The sequence below is a fragment of the Melozone crissalis genome, unplaced genomic scaffold (assembly GCF_028551555.1).
Source record: "Melozone crissalis strain CALT ecotype California unplaced genomic scaffold, PUWL_Pcris_2 ptg000116l_1, whole genome shotgun sequence".
NCBI lineage: Eukaryota > Metazoa > Chordata > Aves > Passeriformes > Passerellidae > Melozone > Melozone crissalis.
In genome coordinates this window covers 1,026,316-1,043,768 of record NW_026535893.1, presented here as the reverse complement: position 1 = coordinate 1,043,768, position 17,453 = coordinate 1,026,316, and positions in this window count along the sequence as shown.

The window sequence follows — 17,453 nt, the reverse complement described above, 5'->3', positions numbered from 1 at the left end:
GCCTGGAAGGAGTGCCGCAGCCCCACAGCAGCTCCAGAGCAGCCCCATCCAGAGGCACCTGAGAGCCCTCAGCGAGGCAGCCAGCAGCACCCGGGCAGGAGGACACGGATGGCACTTCCTGCCTGGCACAGGGCTTGTGGCCATCTCCCAGTTCCACTCTGGCAGGGATCCCCGCAGCCCCGGCCCCTGCCCAGCCGCTCTGTCACCAGCACAAAGGCTTCAGCAGAACCGCCAAAGGCCAAGGGGCTTCTGGCCATTTCCCCTGCAATAGTGCACGCCTGGGCAGCTGGCTGAGCACAAGCACCCTTTTCACCCTGAAGGGCCTCAGGACCCCTCAGCCTGCTGTGCTGCTGAGCACAAGCTCCCTTTTCGCCCTTTCCTGCCTCTTGCCCTGCAGACCCTGAAAAGCAAAGGAAAGCTCCTGGCAGTCTGTGTATCATAACACATTCTAGAATTATTTATAGTAATCTATAATATATGATAATATATATAATTATAATATATTCTAGAATTTATTTATTTACAATATTGATAAAAAATGGAAAAGAAGAAAAGAAAAATCTTAAAGAAAAGGAAAATTACCCCTGGCTCAGGTTGCGCCAGCAAAGACAGCCTCCCAGATCAGCTCTCCTCCTCAGTCATCTCGCAGTGCAGCAGCCGAGCCCCGACAGGCGAGGCCGAGTCCTCCATGCCCTGTGCAGCTGATCTTGCAGCCTCTGGATGGTGGAATATCGCCCACGCTGTATTTCCCCCAGGGCATGCAGTGTTTCAAGTGCCAGCTGCGACATGGCACTGCTCCTGTCCTCCATCAGGCGTTCCAGGGCTGCAAGAGAGAGGAACAGAAGCACGGTCAGAGCCAGATCTGCGGGGACACCATGAGAGCCCCCTGCAAGGGCCATCGCAGCCGGCTCTTGCCGTGGCCAGGAGGGAGCAGGGAGCAAGGGGATCAGCCCGAAGCTGCTGTCCACGAATGGCCCACGTGGCCCTGAAAGCTCCATGTGCTCTGCCCATGGGAGCAGAGCCCTCCGCAGCCGGGGCAGGGCTTGCAGCTCCCCCTGGCAGCCCGCGCTGTCAGCCTGCTGCCCTCACTCACCAGTGCAGATCAGCTGCAGCTCCTGCTGCTGCCCCCTCAGGCGTCGCCCGGCCATGCCTGTGAACACAGAGCCTGTCACAGCCCCAGCGGCACAGCTCCCTGCCAGCGGCACTGCCGGCACTGTGGCCATATGGGCTGCTGGCCCGGCAGGGCTCAGCCCGGCCCTTGCCGCACACTGCCACCCCAGGGCACGGCTGCCAGAGGGCGGCAGCAGCAATGCCCGGGCCAGGAGGGGCTCCACAGCGCCGGGCCCGGCTGGCGCTGCCGGGGCAGCAGGCAGGGCTGGGGCCAAGCTGCGGGCTGGCCCGGGGAGGGGAAGGGCAGCTCGGGCGCGTGGCTCACCCATGAACCTGATGGCCGCCTCTCGCAAGGGCTCCTGTGGGCTCTGCAGGTAGCGCAGGGCCTGGCGCAGGTGCTCGGCCACTTGGCTCCTGTCCTCTGCCAGCTGGAGAGAGCGGCAGGAGGGAAGGGTTGGCGCGAGCTCAGCCCCTGGGCCGGGCGCTGCCTGCACCCAGCCTCGGCCTCCCCTGCCCGCACAGCCCTGAGGCACGGCCAGCAGCCACTGGCCAAGGGCTCCCGAGGGGAGGGGACAGAGGGCCGGCTGCTGCCCGGGGAGCCGCGGTGACCCCCCGCAGCCCCGCCGGGCCGGGGCTCCATGGGTACCCGGCTTGGGCCCACAGGAGCCTGGAGCAGGGCCTGCGTGGCCTCTGGCTGCAGCACCGGGCAGGGGCACAGCTGCCATCCCCGTACACTGAGCACCGCCCTCAGGGGCCTTCTCCAGGCTGAGGCTGGGGCTTGCAGGCTCTCCTTACCAGGAACTCAGCGAACTTCCACAGCTTCTTGTTCTTCAGCAGTCTTTCAAGATCCCTCCTCTTCAGGAACTCAGCCACACAAAGGAGTGTTTCCTGAGAAGCCTGGAGAGCAGTCGAGATGCAGAGATGGCCCCACAGCCCAGGGTGCAGGACCCACGTCCCTGTGCCAAGGCCTTGAGGAGGCTGCAGCCCGGCAGGCGCCAGGGCAGGAGGCAGCTGAGCCCCCTGCCAGGGGGACAGCAGCAGCCCACGAGTCCTCACCTCTGCCACACGCTGATTCTCATCATGGCAGTGGAAGAACAGTGGCAGCAGGCTCTTGCGCAGGGGTGTCTTCAGGGCCTTTTTTGCCTTTTCCTCTGGATGAGTCACCAATGTTTGGAACAGCAGTGTGGAGATCACCTGCACCTGGCTATTGTCCTGTGCAGCCACATGCCCGCCCTACCTTCTCCTCCCGTTGTCAGGTCGCACTGACACTCAGCATGAGCCCAGAGTTGCCTTTTGTGGCCTTGGTCGCACAGGTCACAATGGCCACTCTGACATCAGCATCGTGTACCCAAAATCGGGGCAGCCATGGCCTCAGGTCCCTGACAACCACTTGTGGCGGCCCCCTCAGGCACCGTGCTTCTGAGATGAGTCTGAGCATTTGCTCAGGGTGGAAGCAGGGCTGGGCCTCCTGCAGCAAGTGCAGGGTCAAATGCCAGGCCCTGGGGCAGCCATCCAGGGTGGCACTGTAGGCAGAGAGGTGCTGTTCAGGCACTGCCACACCAGGGCTCCGACCCCCGGCCAAGGGAAATCTCTGCTCCTGCCCCTGGCAGGCGGTGGCCCAGAGAGCCCGTGCGGAGTCAACTGCACTGCAGGGATTCAAACCCTGCTCTAGGTGAACTGATGCTTTCCTCAAGACCTGTCTGCAGAAAACTAAGATGAACCTGATTTGATGCTCCTGCCGATCACCATTGGGTACAGGAGATAAACCTGGACACCACCACAGCTGCTTCCAGACCTCAGTTATCTGTCATCCTATGAACTAACAACTTTGACATTTCATATAAATGGAAAAATTAGTATTAAGTTTCTGAGAAAGGTCATCTTTTATACTGACTCAGCAGAAAGACAGAAAATGCACTGATAATTTTCTGTGTACATTTGACAGGAGAGCTTGCAACTGTCCTCAACTCAAGTCAAATACAGGAAGATGCTTTTCCTACATTATAGGAACTTTGCCAGTTTGGTCTATGCTTTCCTTTTAGAAAATACATTGGAAAAACTCAGGAAGAGAAGCACAAACAATTCTTGTCAATTCTTCTCTTTTGTGTCTCTGCAAACATGCTCCTGGAAATCCAGATCGATGACTTCTAGAACAATCAGTGGCATCTCTGGGAAGCAGGGCAGGGGCTGACAGGCAGGGACACCCTGCACCTGCCTGATGCTGGGGCAGCAGGAGTTTGCCCATTTTCCTGTATCCATGGGAGAGCCACCTTGGCTGTGAAATGATCCCTTCACTGGTCTTGGAGGGAGGCACAGCCAGTGCAATGCCAGGGAGTGCCTTTACCCTGGAGGCAGGGAGGAGGCAGAGGAGGGAGGTTGGGAAGCTGCACCCAGTGCTGTGCAGGGCTCCCGGCCAGGGCTCGAAGCACAAGGAGCCAGAAGAGCTTGGCCGGACAATCCCGAGCTCTGGACACCTTGTCCTCAGCACCGGGAGCCGTTTGCTTCTCCAGGCCCTGGGCACTGCTCCCGTGCTGCTCATGCAAGTTACACACAGACACAGAGGTACCTGCTCTGTCTCAACCCTCTTCAGCACTGGACAGCACAACACAGTAACATGTTCTCTTCAGTACATGGTCTAATTATTAATAGTCCTGCAAAGACTCACATTCAAAGCATACACACACAAAAACCCCAAACCCTGGTACAGACCTTGCATCAACACAAAATGCATGTTGCTGTTCAGAAACACAGGGCAGCACTTTTGGCCAATGCTTTTTCCTGTAAGATCTTTCAAAGGATTGCAAAAGTGACTTTGTTTGGCAACTTCTTCAAGGAACAGACAGGAGAGGCTTCTGAGTTTTTAAAGATTTATTGATTTGCTTTCACTTTCCTTTTGTCATCCTTACACTTCACCTGGCATTCCAGAAAATCATGAAAATCCAAAATAATATCAGGGGAAGTTTCTGAATTCATTCATGTTTCTCTCAAAGACTTTCTTGACATGCATACAAGCGACTGGTCCTATAAGATACAGAGAGAAGCAGTGGTTTTCCTGACTGGACATTACACGACAACGTTATAGACTCCACTATACTAAAACACTTCTGTTGCCTGGTAATTACAAAACCTGGAGCTCTTCTAGAGGCTTTTCCCAGTGCAACTTCATTAGTTTCCTCTCTGCTCAACTCTCGAGTCTGTCCAGGTCTCACTGAAGGGCAGCAGAGCCTTGTGAAGACTTAGCCCCTGCTCCCAGTTCTGTCCCATCAGCAAACACTGAGGGAACGCTCCGTCCCTTCTGCCAGGTCACTGGGGAATAAGGCAAACAAGGCTGGCCCCAGCACGACCCCCTGAGCTCACAGCTACTTGAGTTTGGAGCTCCCCTGTCCACTTCTCTGCCCCAGTGTCCCTGAGCTGCTCAGGGGCCTGTTATGGGAGGCAGGGACAAAGCCTTGCTGAAGTCCCAGCTGACAACAACCACTGCTCTCCCCTCACAAGCCCAGCCAGTCACTGCAGCACAGGTGGCCATGGGATTGGTCAAGCATGGTTTCCATTCCTGTTAGTCCACAGGCTTAGAGATGGCATCCAAGAGGAGCTGTTCTGTCACCTTTCTGGGGATGGAGCTGAGGCTGATGGCCCTGTAGTTTCCTGGCTCTTTCTTGGTGCCCTTTTGCAAGACTGCAGTGATGTTGGCTTTCCTCCACTGCTCATGCCTCTCTCCAGGGCTGTCTCCTTCCCTGACTGGCTGGCAGAGCACCCTGTGCCAGAGGCAGGAGCAGAGATTTCCCTTGGCCCCAAAAGGGAACACTGGGCTCAGGCCGAGTGTCAGTGCGACCTGACAACGGGAGGAGAAGGCGGGAAGGAGCAGAGCTCACACAGGGCTGAGTAGGGGAGTAGAGCCCTCGTGGCTCTGGGCTTGCTCTGCAAGCTCCCTGGCCTCTACTTTCTCCACAGAGAGAGAGGAACAGCACCTCGAAGTGACCAGGAAACCTGGCCATGGAGCGAGGCTGGGGCTGTGACACCTCAGGGAAACCGGCCATGGAGCGGGGCTGGGGCTGTCAGCCCTCAGGGAAACCGGCCATGGAGCGAGACTGGGACTGCCAGCCATCAGGAAACCGGCCATGGGGCTGGGGCTGCGGCTGTGACACCTCAGGGAAAGCAGCCATGGGTGAGGCTCGGCCTTTGACACCTCAGGGAACTCACCAAGGCAGCCACCTCCAGGGGATTTGAAGTACTTGTTTCTTGGTTTAATGCCCTTCCAAGATCAATTTTCCTGATCATTATCCATGTTTTGGAGAAGTATTGCCTCCTGAAGAGGCCACCTCCTGGATGTGCAATGATTCCATCTGATCCAGCTGTGCCTCTTCCTTTCTCAAGGGATGGACAGAGAGGCTCTATGGAAGGTGGCATTTCCTGCAGGAAGGGAGGTGATGCCAGGCGCACTCACAGGAGGTAATTGCTCAGCCTCTGGGCCTGAGCCTGCTGAGGCTTGAGCTGCCCTCTCTGCTGCTTGGCACTGCGGGCACAGCCCGGACAAGATGGGCACAGACCAGAGGAATTGTCCCGAGCAGGCTCAGGGCACTCGGGTACTGAGCTGTCCTGCTGGGCTCCCTCCGTGGGGGACATGTCCTGAAACCTGGGAGCGGCTGCACGGGGTTCCCATGGTGGGGAAAGGGCCGAGGGGGAGAGCAAGGCTCCAGAGTGTCCTGAGAGGGCCTGGCTATGTGCCCGTGGGCTGTGGGAGCTGTTCCATGGGCAGGTGGGCAAGCAGGAGGGAGGGACGGAGGTTGGGAGTGACAGCTGTGGCACTGCAGATTTCCCCAAGCATTTAGTGAGGGTTTCCTGTGTGGGAGGGAGAAAGCCCCAGGGCCCTGGGCTGCTCCAGCTGCCCCTCCAGGCATGTTGCAAAGGAGCTGCAAAGAGCCTGGAGAGTGACCAGGAGGCACAGGCTCCCACAGCCTTACCCCACCCCCGTGCAGGCCACAATTCCCCAAGGCAGAAGGGGATCCCAGCACACCATGGAAATGGTTCAGTAGGATCTGTACTCCCTTCTCGACTGGCACATGACTTGGATTACTTGGAAATGCTGGCAAATGGTGCTTTGAAGACCTTGTCAAATGTTGAAGGCATGTTCTGAATGCACCTTTCCTGACAGAATAATCTGTGTCAGTGTGGCAAGAGCTCACTCATGAGCCAGTTTCCTTAAATTTCACTGAAGGTTGATCAGTTCTGGAAACCTTGCCCTGCTCCCTTCTGGAGCCCTGAGGGATCCCACAGGGTCACTGTCAGTGAGAGGAAGGGGCATTTAGCTGTCCATCCTCCTCCTCCCATGTGCAATGCCACTGTGTCCTTCTGTGTGCTCTGTGCAGCCACAGAGAAGAGCAGAGAGGGAAGGGGCTGGGCCCAGGGCTGTGCCCCGGGGCTGAGCCTTTCTCAGCTCATTTGCTGCCCCCAGGGAGCCTGAGCTGCTCCTGCTGCCTCTGCCAAGCCCTGGCCCTGCCTGGGGCTGGGTTTGGAGGTGCTGGCAGCTCCAGGGAGTCCTTTCGGCCCCGACTACCCCACAAGGGGCTCCTTCAATCCTAGTGTGGGGCCACTGCAGGCACGAGGTGCCCCTGGCCCTGCTCCATAGTGGAAGGCAGAGCCAAGGGTGTGCCTTGGAGGGCACCAATCACCCAGGTGCCCTCAGTGCCACTCGGGCCTGAAGGAGAATCTTCAGCAGTGCCATTGGAGCTGTTCTTCCTGCCTTGCTTTGCAGCTGAGCTTGTTGGCAAAGGTGATCTGGCTTCCCAGTCCACGTTCAGGATTGAGCCTCTGGGAGATGGTGAGGGTACGTCAAGGCCTTTCCCCTGGGAGAGCTGCCAGCTCAGACCTTGGCCAGGGGTGCATTGCTGCAGGTGTCAGGACAGAGCCATGCACGTGTGTGCCCTCGCCCTGCACGATCCACTCACAACTTCTGCTCAGCACTGGCAGCTGTTTGGAGGAAGGTGGGCCCTGGCCCAGCTGCAAAAGCCCAGATGATTTGTTGATTTTACCTGATTTTGCATAAGCATGACATCCTGAACAAGCCATCAAAGTAATGGAGAATCGTTCCATCTGTTAAGGTGTACTTTTTGTTTCTCAAGTGATGGGCCAAAAGTCAGGACAGAAGGAGGTGTTTCCACAACGAAGCAGAGGCCGAGTGGGAGCCCCTCCGGCCGGAAGGAAGGCCAAGCCAAACACAGGCATGGGCACGGGCACAGGCTCAGAAGGTAATTGCTGTGCCGGCCTCACCAGGGCTCAGCCCTTGGCGGGGCTGTGTGGCAGCAGCTCTTCCCCCAGGGCCTGCCCTTGCAAAGCCTGGCAGCAGCCAAAGCTGGAGGCACCTCTGGAGCTCGTTCACAGCCCCGGGGAAAGGGGACTCGTGCACCAACGTCCTTCCCGCTGCAGCTGCTCCGGAGCTGGCCCTGAGTGCCCAGAGGCCCAAGGCACAGGAGCAGCCCCGAGCAGGAGCCCTGCCGTGAGCCCAGGGCCAGAGCCAACCTTGGCTCCCGACTGGGCAGGGGCTGCACTGGGTCCTGACAGGGCCTGACTCTGTGCCCCGGGGCTGGGGGAGCTGTCATGGGGCAGGGAGGGCCAGGGCCGGCAGTGGCTGCTCAGGGATGGGTTTGGCCCGTGTCCCTCTGAGCAGTGACTGCCCAACAAGCTGCGCTGCCCCCGGGCTCTCCTCCCGGCCTGCTGGGCTTTGTTGGGTGGCACAGCCTGTGCCAAGGCGTGGCAAGGTGCCTGCAGGCCCCAGCTCTGGGGGAAACGGAGAACGTCCTGCCCGCATCCACCGTGCTGCAAGCTCAGCAGTGCAGCACAGCAGGGGCTGATGCTCCCCATTGCTCCCACAGGTGCAGCAGCTGGAACCACAGCACATGTTCCTGATTCCCAGAAGGGCCTTGGAAAGGGTTTCTTTCAGGGAACAGGCTTCTGGCTAGCGTTACTGGCAGGCCTGCTTCTCTTGGAGCTGATCTTCATCTTATGCTCTGTCCGAATTTGGATTTGCTGGAACAGAAAATGGTGAGTGTTTAGTTCACCTTTCCCTCAAAGAGCTTCTTTTGAAATTGTACTTCAGACAGTAAACATTGCCAGTGAGGCTGCAGTGTAGGTGTGGCCAGTCCATGATTGTCCAAAGAACTCTGCTGAGGGTTCTGCTGCTGCCCAGAGCTTTCATTGGCCTCCTAATTGCTGGGCCTTGTCCTGGGGGGCCCGCTGGGGCTGCAGCCAGCGCTGGCTCCTACTGAGGCTGCCTGGCCAAGAGCAGCCCCAGGGGCACAGGGCATAGGCAAAGCACGGTGGGGAGGAGCAAGAGCAGGGACGAGATTGCCCTTGAAAGGCAGAGGCGCTCTGGAGCCCGCTCCTGGCCAGGGAGCATGCCCAGAGCAGTGCCCTGCTGGCTGTGGCCTTGAGGGACAGCTGTGCAGCAGGGCCAAGCTGTGCCAGCAGCTCCAGCTTTGCTGGGGAGCCTTGCCAGCTCTGGGCCATGCTGTGCAGGAGGGTACCTTTGTGCCACTGGCAGCTGGGGCCTCAGCCACATTTCCATCAGCCTCTTTCCACAGTTCCATCTCTGGACAGGAGTTGAAAGGCGGCTGCACCTCACACCCGGAGGGCCTGGGCAGCCCTTTCAAGAGTTCTGAGCTGAAGACTGCAGAACAGCCCTCTATGAGGAAAACTCCTAGGCCCCTGTAGATCCCACTGCCACCTCCTCTCCCCATGTGTATCCCCGAGCTGCCTTTATCTCGTTTTTGATCTTCCTCTGTCCCATCTCAACCCATTCCTGAGTTCTTTTAGAGACCCCAGGAGCAGCCTAGCACCCTCCAGCCCCTCCTGAGACCAACATGTAGTTTCCTCTGCCCCCGAGACCCCTGGCCATGCCCTCTCAACAACAGAGACATTGACCCACCTCTGCAGGACTAGCTGATGGCCCCATCTTCTATGGCAATAAAGAGATGGCGCTGACAGACAGTGTCTGGATGGCAGCAGCAGCAAAGCCCGGCCAACAGCAGCACTGGCTGAGCTCCATGGCCAGGAGCAGCCATGGATGCCCACGGTGTGGGCAGGCAGGAGCCAGGCAGGGGCTGCTGTGACCAGCAGCAGGGTCCCAAGGGCTGGGGGAGCCCAGGGGGCAGGCAGCAGCATGGGGCTCCTGACAAAAAGCAACCCCATTTTTTTAGTTTTTAGTTTTACAAATTAGGAATTTGTAGAAATATTTCAAAATATATTTTCTGTAGAGAGACATCCCCAAATATTTCTTCCCAATTGCTGTAGTCATTAAAGATTTTTCTAAGTAGTTTTAGAATCCAGGAAAAATGACCTCATTTTGTCTTCACTTTTCATTCTTAGAAATATTTAGAAATATCTTTTGTATAGAGAAATCCCCAAATGTTTCCTTCCTGTTTCCACAACACATCTCTATTTTTGAAATTAGTTTTAGAGTTATGGAAAATATTTCCCCCTTATACAATGAAAAATAAAATTGCATTTCAGTGGTAATCTTTATTCTAGGAAGAAGTAAGACCTCTTCATCCAGCCAGTCTGCTGCAGAGGCTCTTTTCCCACAGAAGCTTTTTATCTGGTCACAACCAACATACATAAAACCATTTCCCAGGGTATTTCCTGGGATGTTTGACAAGCTCCCGTCTTAGTCTTCTCAGACAAACTTTGAGCACAGTGGGAATCTCCTCAAGTTACCATCTTTGTTTGCTTCTGGTGGAACTCCCATAGTTCTAGAGCAGGGCCTTCTCTCAGCTTCCTGCTGGCCCCGGGCTCTCCTTCCGGCCTGCTGGGCTTTGTTGGGTGGCACAGCCTGTGACGTTGCTCCCACATGTGACTGAGGGCACAGCTTCCGCAGAACCTATCCATCCTCTCTGCAAAAACATTTATCACTGAAAGACACCAGGTTTCTGAAATAATTTGGGGAAAGTCTTTGTCATGAAGCTTCTCCACCAAAGGTGGGCCTTTCCAGGTGATATCAGCACACCTTTCAGGGTGGGCAGATGCCTTACTCTGCAGAGAACTGTCTCCCAACCCACTGGGCCTGAGGGGCATTTACTCTACCACAGTGCCAAGATTTCGGCTGCAGCAGGAGGAGGAGCTGTGCTGAGCGAGAAGCTGAATCAGAAGCTTCAGAGTGCTCAGAAAGTCCTCACAAATAGGTCCCTGTCAGTGGGGATGTGGATCATTCCTCTTGGGTTCAGGTGCAAACAGGGCGTTTTGAGTAACATTTGCAGCCTGTACTGGCTCCCTCAGGCCTTACACAGCCCATGGCAGCAAAGGAAGACTTGGAAAAAAGCATTAATTCCACAAAAGTGGTGTTGGGAAAGCAGGAGATAGCAAAGCACTGCTGAAAGCATGCAGTGTATATGATGTAAAATTATTGTTTATTGATACACTGCAACATATTGTTCTAATGGTGGGAGGGAAAAGAAATAATGATCAGTTATCTCATTAATAATGTTCATTTTCTCTTCCAGTATTGCCAGCGGGTTGAGTTAATTATTAAGCATGACAGTTGGGCTTTAATATATCAGCTGTAGATTCCAGTCACAGCAGTCTAGTTTAATAATTGGGTTTCTTTCTCCCTCATTTTGACTAATAGCATACTTATAGCAATTATTAAAATTCATCATAGCACAAAAATAAACCATTTGAAACCTCACCAAAAATGGCAGCACAACAGAGCTCTGCTTAGCATTTAGTGGAGAATTCCGAACAGTTTCTTGGAAAACAAGGAACAGATTCTCTGATAATTCAACAGCCACAATGTGAACATGGACACTCAGTGAAAGCCAAGAGTGCTTCAGGTGAGCCAAGGCAGTGTTGAATAGGCTGCTGTCATTAAAAAAGCGCGTTCAAACTTCACGGGAAATTCCCTCTGAAAATGCAAGTTCAAATGAAATGCAAAAAACTTCAGCTATAGGTAGTTCAGTCAAGCCATGGCAGTTTACCAGCACTGGCAGAAAGTTGTTTCAACATTGCATCATCAAACTGTTCTGAAGACTTCACAGTCTGCCTTGGAATGGCTGTAGGTGCCAAGTGGACACAGCTTTTGCTGTGAGGAGCTTAAAATCCTCCTTACTGCTCTTCCACACTCTTTAAAGACAAAGTTTAATTTCCAGCATGAGCACAGCTCTGCAGTAACTCATTGACCCCAAAACCTGTAAGCATCAAGGCACCCAGCAGAAATCCTGCACATTCCCACCATGCCAGAGAGAAATGGGGCTTATTCAAGGACTGAAAAATAGGCAAGACTTTGAGGGCTGAGAGTGGAATGAAAATAGAAAACTTGAGAAAAGCCTGGTGTTTATAGTTCTGGGAGAAAGGGCAGCAGGACTGTAAGGTGCGGGCTCACCATCTCCTCTTCCAGGTGCACACAGGGATGGAGCAGCCCCAGTGAGTGGTTTCAGGCATTGAAACCACTGTAGACTTGGAATCAATTCACAAGTGAAAATAAAGACAGAAGAATCACAGAATCCCAGCCTGGTTTGGGCTGGAGGGACCTCAGAGCCCAGCCCCTCCAGTGCCACCCCTGCCATGGCAGGGACACCTCCCACTGTCCCAGGCTGCTCCAAGCCCCAATGTCCAGCCTGGCCTTGGGCACTGCCAGGGATCCAGGGGCAGCCACAGCTTCTCTGGGCACCCTGTGCCAGGGCCTGCTCACCCTCACAGGGAGGAATTTCTTCTTAACATCTGACCAAGTACCTGGTTACACAGACACCAGGAACTGTCTCACTCGGCAGCAGGCTGCAGTCAATGTCTGCTGAAATATGACGCACAGAATCCACCACAGGTTCCGCCTGCACGCATTGCCTGCACTCCTCTCAGGACACAGCTCTCAAAACCAGCCCCAGAGTGCTCCTGCTGCCCAGAAGGAGATGGGAAAGGGCTGTGCCCTGGCTACAGCCTTGGCAAGAGCTCAGCAAGAGCCGTCGGTGTCACCGCAGCCCGAGAGACACAACAGGGAGAGAATTTCTATTTGCCCTTTGAAGCTGAGAAGGGACCAGTTTGTGTCTGAACAGCATTCCTTCACATCCCCATATTATCTAAAAGTAGGAGACTTAGCAATTAAGCAACTCTCAGATGAATAATTGAGGAAAACTAAAGACTGGGAAGATACCAAAGGCTTCCCTCAAAGGACTGCAGAGTGATGCATTCCTTTGGAACTGCAGATAAACCAAGCCACAACCAACCTCATCTACCGGCCACTATCTAAGAGCCAGGAGGAAAAGACTAGAAGCAAGAAAACACCAGCTTACTACAAGTTTTGCCCTGAAACTCCATTGGCACAGGAGCCCCAGGCTTTCCTGCATGATGCTTCGTGACTCCACGATGCTGTTACAGCCATGCTCAGCTGCTGCACAGCCCATGCATCGTTCACTTGAGCAGCCTGAGCCTGGGAACACCAGAGAGTATTATCAGAGCACAGGGAATGCTGCTCTAATTGTTGGTTTGCAATGTTATGTGGATAAATGATCATCTGGGGAAAGAAACATGGTGTATGTACAGCTAATCTACTTAGAATTTGTTGCAAATTAATCATATTGAATATTAAAACTATTCCCTATTCTCACGTTCAAATAACTCCTCAGTATTTTCATCTGATCTTACCAGAAATGATGAAGCTGGACTTTGCTGTCCACCTCTCCCCTTCTTACCTCTTGCACTGCCAGGAAAGTGCTAAATAGAGGAATTACCAGCTCCCTGCAGCAGAGAGCTGATCTTCTGGGCCCTGTGACACACAGATGAGGGAGTCAAACCACAGAGGCCTTTGGAGGCTAAAATCCTGTGTCTCTGTGGTGCTCACAGCAGCTGGTCCCAGGCAAGAGGTGAGCAGCTGCACAGGTGACCCGAGGTCTGTGGGGAGTTTGAAATCCCACATATTTTGTTCATGTGTCAAATCTGGGCTCTGTTTCCTGTGCTCACCCCATAAACTCCATAGGTGAACTCACTACAAATGGCATCCCAGAGATCCCTGCAGATCAGCTAAGTGCAGATATCAGGTCAAAGACTGGACTCACTTGCCTTGGAGATTCTTTCCAGCTTTTGTGATGCCTGACTCTATAAACTGAAGCTGGTCTTTTGCTCATACTGCATTTTTGTCATAGCTTCTGAATCAATCCCTTCAGAACATCAGCTGAACAAGTATTGCTCTCCAAGCAGCTTCTCACACAGTAGAGGGATGGGCAATAGAAACCACACAATGTTTTTTACAGAGGTGTATCTGTTCTTTTCTAGGACAATTTTGGAATCAAGTGCTGTAGCACAAACATGTTTCTTCAGGTTTACAATAGCCTCTCACCTTTACTGGTTGTGCAAAGCAAATTGGGTGCTGAACACCACTCACACATGAATTAGTGGCCAATTGGCCAAAACTTCTCTTTCTTGTCTCCAGCCCAGCTTTAGCCATGACTCTGCACACTCAGAAATCACAGGGCAATCGAAGATTTGTCCTCTTAACAGCAGTAATGCAAGATGACTGCAGATGAAATTTTACATTCTAATTAATACTTTGTCCCCAGTGATGCTCCTGAGTGTCCTGGCTGTTCAGAGATGTCCCAGCTCCCTCAAACACAACTGTACCAGCCAGGACATCTCATTTCATGGCTCGTGGCAGCAGAAACACACTGCTACAAGGCTCTGAGACCAGTGGGCCGCACTTCAGAGCAGATGATCTCCAGCAGGGGTTGGAGGAAGAGTTCTGCTTTGAACTCACCTGAAGATGATCAATAGCTGCACCCACCCAATTTGTTTTGTTGTTGCCCATCAGAACTAAGAAGAAGAATTTCTCAGGAGCTCCTGCCAACCATTGCCGTGAGCTATTTGAACTCATGTCCTTGTCCCTTTCCCAGGTCTGCTGTGTGAGGAGCCACCTCCACAATGCTGTCAGACACCCTGGGGCCACCAGCCCCTCGCTGGAAGGGTTCCAGCCAGGTACTGCCAGCTCTGCATGTGCTGGGGATGTCACCACCTACACACACCTCGTAAACGCCCTATAAACCCCCGGCACTGAAATGGTGCGTGTGCATTACTATCAAGTTATGCCACTGCTTCCATAATAAAATTATTTCAGTGGGTTGTAAGTCAGCTATAAAAGTCTCTTTGGGCTAAAACTTGGCATGTCCCCATTTGCAAACACACTTACACAGCCTGATTTCTGGGAAGGGGAGAGAAGTGCATTACTCCTGAATTCTGCACCGGGGCAGAGGGTATTCTCACGGGGAGAAGCTGCAGAACACCCGCCAGGCCAGTGGGGGAAGGCAGAGACTGCTGGAAATGGGACGGCCACAAACCCACCCATCACTGCCATTCCAGCCTCCTTTCCCTCCCCCAGCTCCGGGAAAGGGGGACGGCATCTTGTCTGCTCTTGGGGACAGTGAGCGGAGGGTTACATGTTTTCCCAGCTCTGTCTGAAACTCGGAGGGTACAGGGACACTTCAGAGTCCCCCTGCATAGGCTGCTTCAAAGGAGGAGTCCTTGGAAGCTCACCGGCACTAAACCCATCCTTTAAACAAGCTTTGCTTTGCAAGAGTTTGGATGTTCCTTGACTGTTACTGCAAACTGCAGAGGGAAAACATGTTTGCAGTGCCAGGACTGTCCTGGGATGTTGTGTTGTTTCTGTAGAAGCTGGACTTTTCTGTTCCCCCTAACATGTAATGGTTCTGCGCTGGTTATCTTCTCCTTCCCTTGTGCTGCCAGTTATCCCAACTCCTTCCCAGTTGCCTTGGAGACTAATGTATCCTTTCTCAAATCCCTCCCCGGTGCCCTGTCCGTCACTCGGCACTCGCACCCTTCTCTCTAGTAACTTCCAGCCAGAGCGTTGAGTGATTGGTTCAGGGACCAGGGCCCCACCCTCAAGTTATCCCCATTGGGGTTCTCCCTAAGTCAATCTTTTGTATCCCGCTCCCCTCTAAAACTCTATTCGCCAGAGGGTCGACTCCTCCCCTGTCTCCCTCCTTCCTTAGAAGCTGTTGCAAGTGTCTCTTGCCTTCCCTGTCCGGCTGTCGGTTCCCCTGGGGCCCAGTGAACCTGGATTCCCCACAGCTGGAGAGCGCTCTCTTTTTTCTGCTGGCTGCAGCCATAAGCCATGCCACGTCCCACTGCAAGGTGTGGCTGCTGTCACAGCACAGGGCGTTTGCCTCAGGCGCTGTCCCGAGCCACGGAGATCGGGATAGTGCTGCCCTGCTGCTAGCAGTCCTGGATAGCTGGCCGGGCCGTCCGAGAAGGACAGTCCTGGCCCAGCTTGACCGCTTCACTGGGACATGGCTGCTGTTAAAGAGTGTAAATCCCACTGCTCACAGAGGTCCCCCCTGCAGGGCCCTGCGAGCTTGGCACTATCACAACAAGAAGAAATCTGCCCCTGGAAGCTGCATCCAACGGTGCCTGCACAATTAGTGGGAAGAGGGGAGGGATTTTTAAGAAGCATAAAGAAAAGGGGAGCATAGAGAAAAAGGGAGCCTCCTGCTGTCTCTTGAAATCTCCCCGAGCCTGAACAAGCTCTCTTTGGGGCAAGAGACTCCCAGAAGCAGAATGGGGCAGTGCCTGCTGTAAGCACAGCATCCTTGTGATGTCTGCAGCTGCAGGTGTTTGTACACTTGACCTTTTGTGATAAACACTAAGGACATTTCCTTCATACTTACTTTGCAAGTCTTCTAGGAAACACACCAAACTCCAAGCAGTCATTTGCTGTGATGTTTTTTCCCTGAATAACACAAAACTCCACCTTTATGTCAGTGTTCCTCTGGTTTTCTGGGTCAAAATCCACATCTGGCCTGAGGGAGATGAGTCATTTGCCCGGGTGCTTCCACTCCTGCTGCAGCCCTGAGATGGTCCACATATAGAAAGAAGAAATATAGGGAAAGAACTATAACAACATATTATCATGTAATCAGGTGGTAAAAAAGGGGAGTGTAATTGAAAGTAAGGGTATTCTTCTTTAATTTCATGCAACTATATTTAGTGATATTAGTGGTTTGAGGATTGCTGTACATCCTCCTGTTATGTTTGCCCAATTGTCCCATCATTAAAAAAAGCCAAACAATATTAAAAGTAGTAACAATTTTGATTGAATAATGAAAATGAAAAATATAAAATTGGATACAATATAATTAGATTAAAATAAGGGATAATTTGGTTCCAATAATAGCACATAAGCAAGACATACAGCAGGGTACGGAGTGCAGGGTTCAATGACCCTTGCCACTTCACGTACAAGCTTGCCAAGTGAAAGTCACCCCTTATATGCCATGTGTCAATTCCATCTCCTCCCATTTTTGGTTCGTCGCTTTTCTGTCTCCGCCTTCATTACCACCCATATCACGCATGCGCCACCACTTGGTTTGGTGGTCGCACAAGTCTTTGGGGGTCGTCACTGATGAAGGCCCTGTAGTCTTCTTCTGTGTCCTTTAATTCACCTTTGGGTTACACAGGCGCACCAAGCCAGTACAATGTAAGCCAAGACTAATGTATCACTGCATCTGCATATCAAAGCAATAAGTCCCTTATAATTAGCATTTTCTTCGACCCAACCAGGTTCTTGGTCATTTTTAGCAACTGTATCTTCAGCTTCTTTCCTGTGGTCCTTGAGAACATCTGCTGGGAAAAGGGGGGGTGGAGCCCCTCCTTTCCCTCTCCTCTTTGGCATTACTATTTTTAACTTATTTTATTATTTTCCAGATATTAGTTACTGTATCAATATTGATTACGGTTTCAATTTTTATCAGCAGAATCATACCTATTTACCACACTCCAAACTAGAAATTATCTGGTTCCACCATGTGGACTGAGGAGAATGTAACAGCTCCATCTTTTCAGAGAGGAGGCAGCACTAGGACCACAGTGATTGTTTCACACAGTAGACCTGAGCACACAGTTTGCTCCAGCTCGGAGCATGGGCTCATCCCAGCCTAAGAACTCCTGAAGGCTAAATTATTAGAAATAGCATTACCACAAGATCTGTGATGGCTATCATGAGATAATCATCCCACATCTGGATTTTTAAGACACAGAGCGTTGTCTGGTGCTTTCCAGTCCCTGGTGACATGACCTAATAGCAACACGTCCCTGGGGCTGCACTAGTGCAGCACTCTGTGCTGGGGGAAGGAGGCACTGCTGGGCTGGGAGAGCACACAATTGGCAGCCCATGGCTGTGATTTGCACAAAGCTGTTTGTGTCTTGTAAATTGATTTCTTTTCCTTCAGTGGTAGGGAGCCAGGAGATGCATTGGTCAGCAGCAGAACAGAGAACATCCTGGTGCAGAGCCAGGAGCAGGGGAAGGACAAGCCTTCCAGCACAGGGTACTCACATGGCTTTTGAAATGAAGAGCTGCA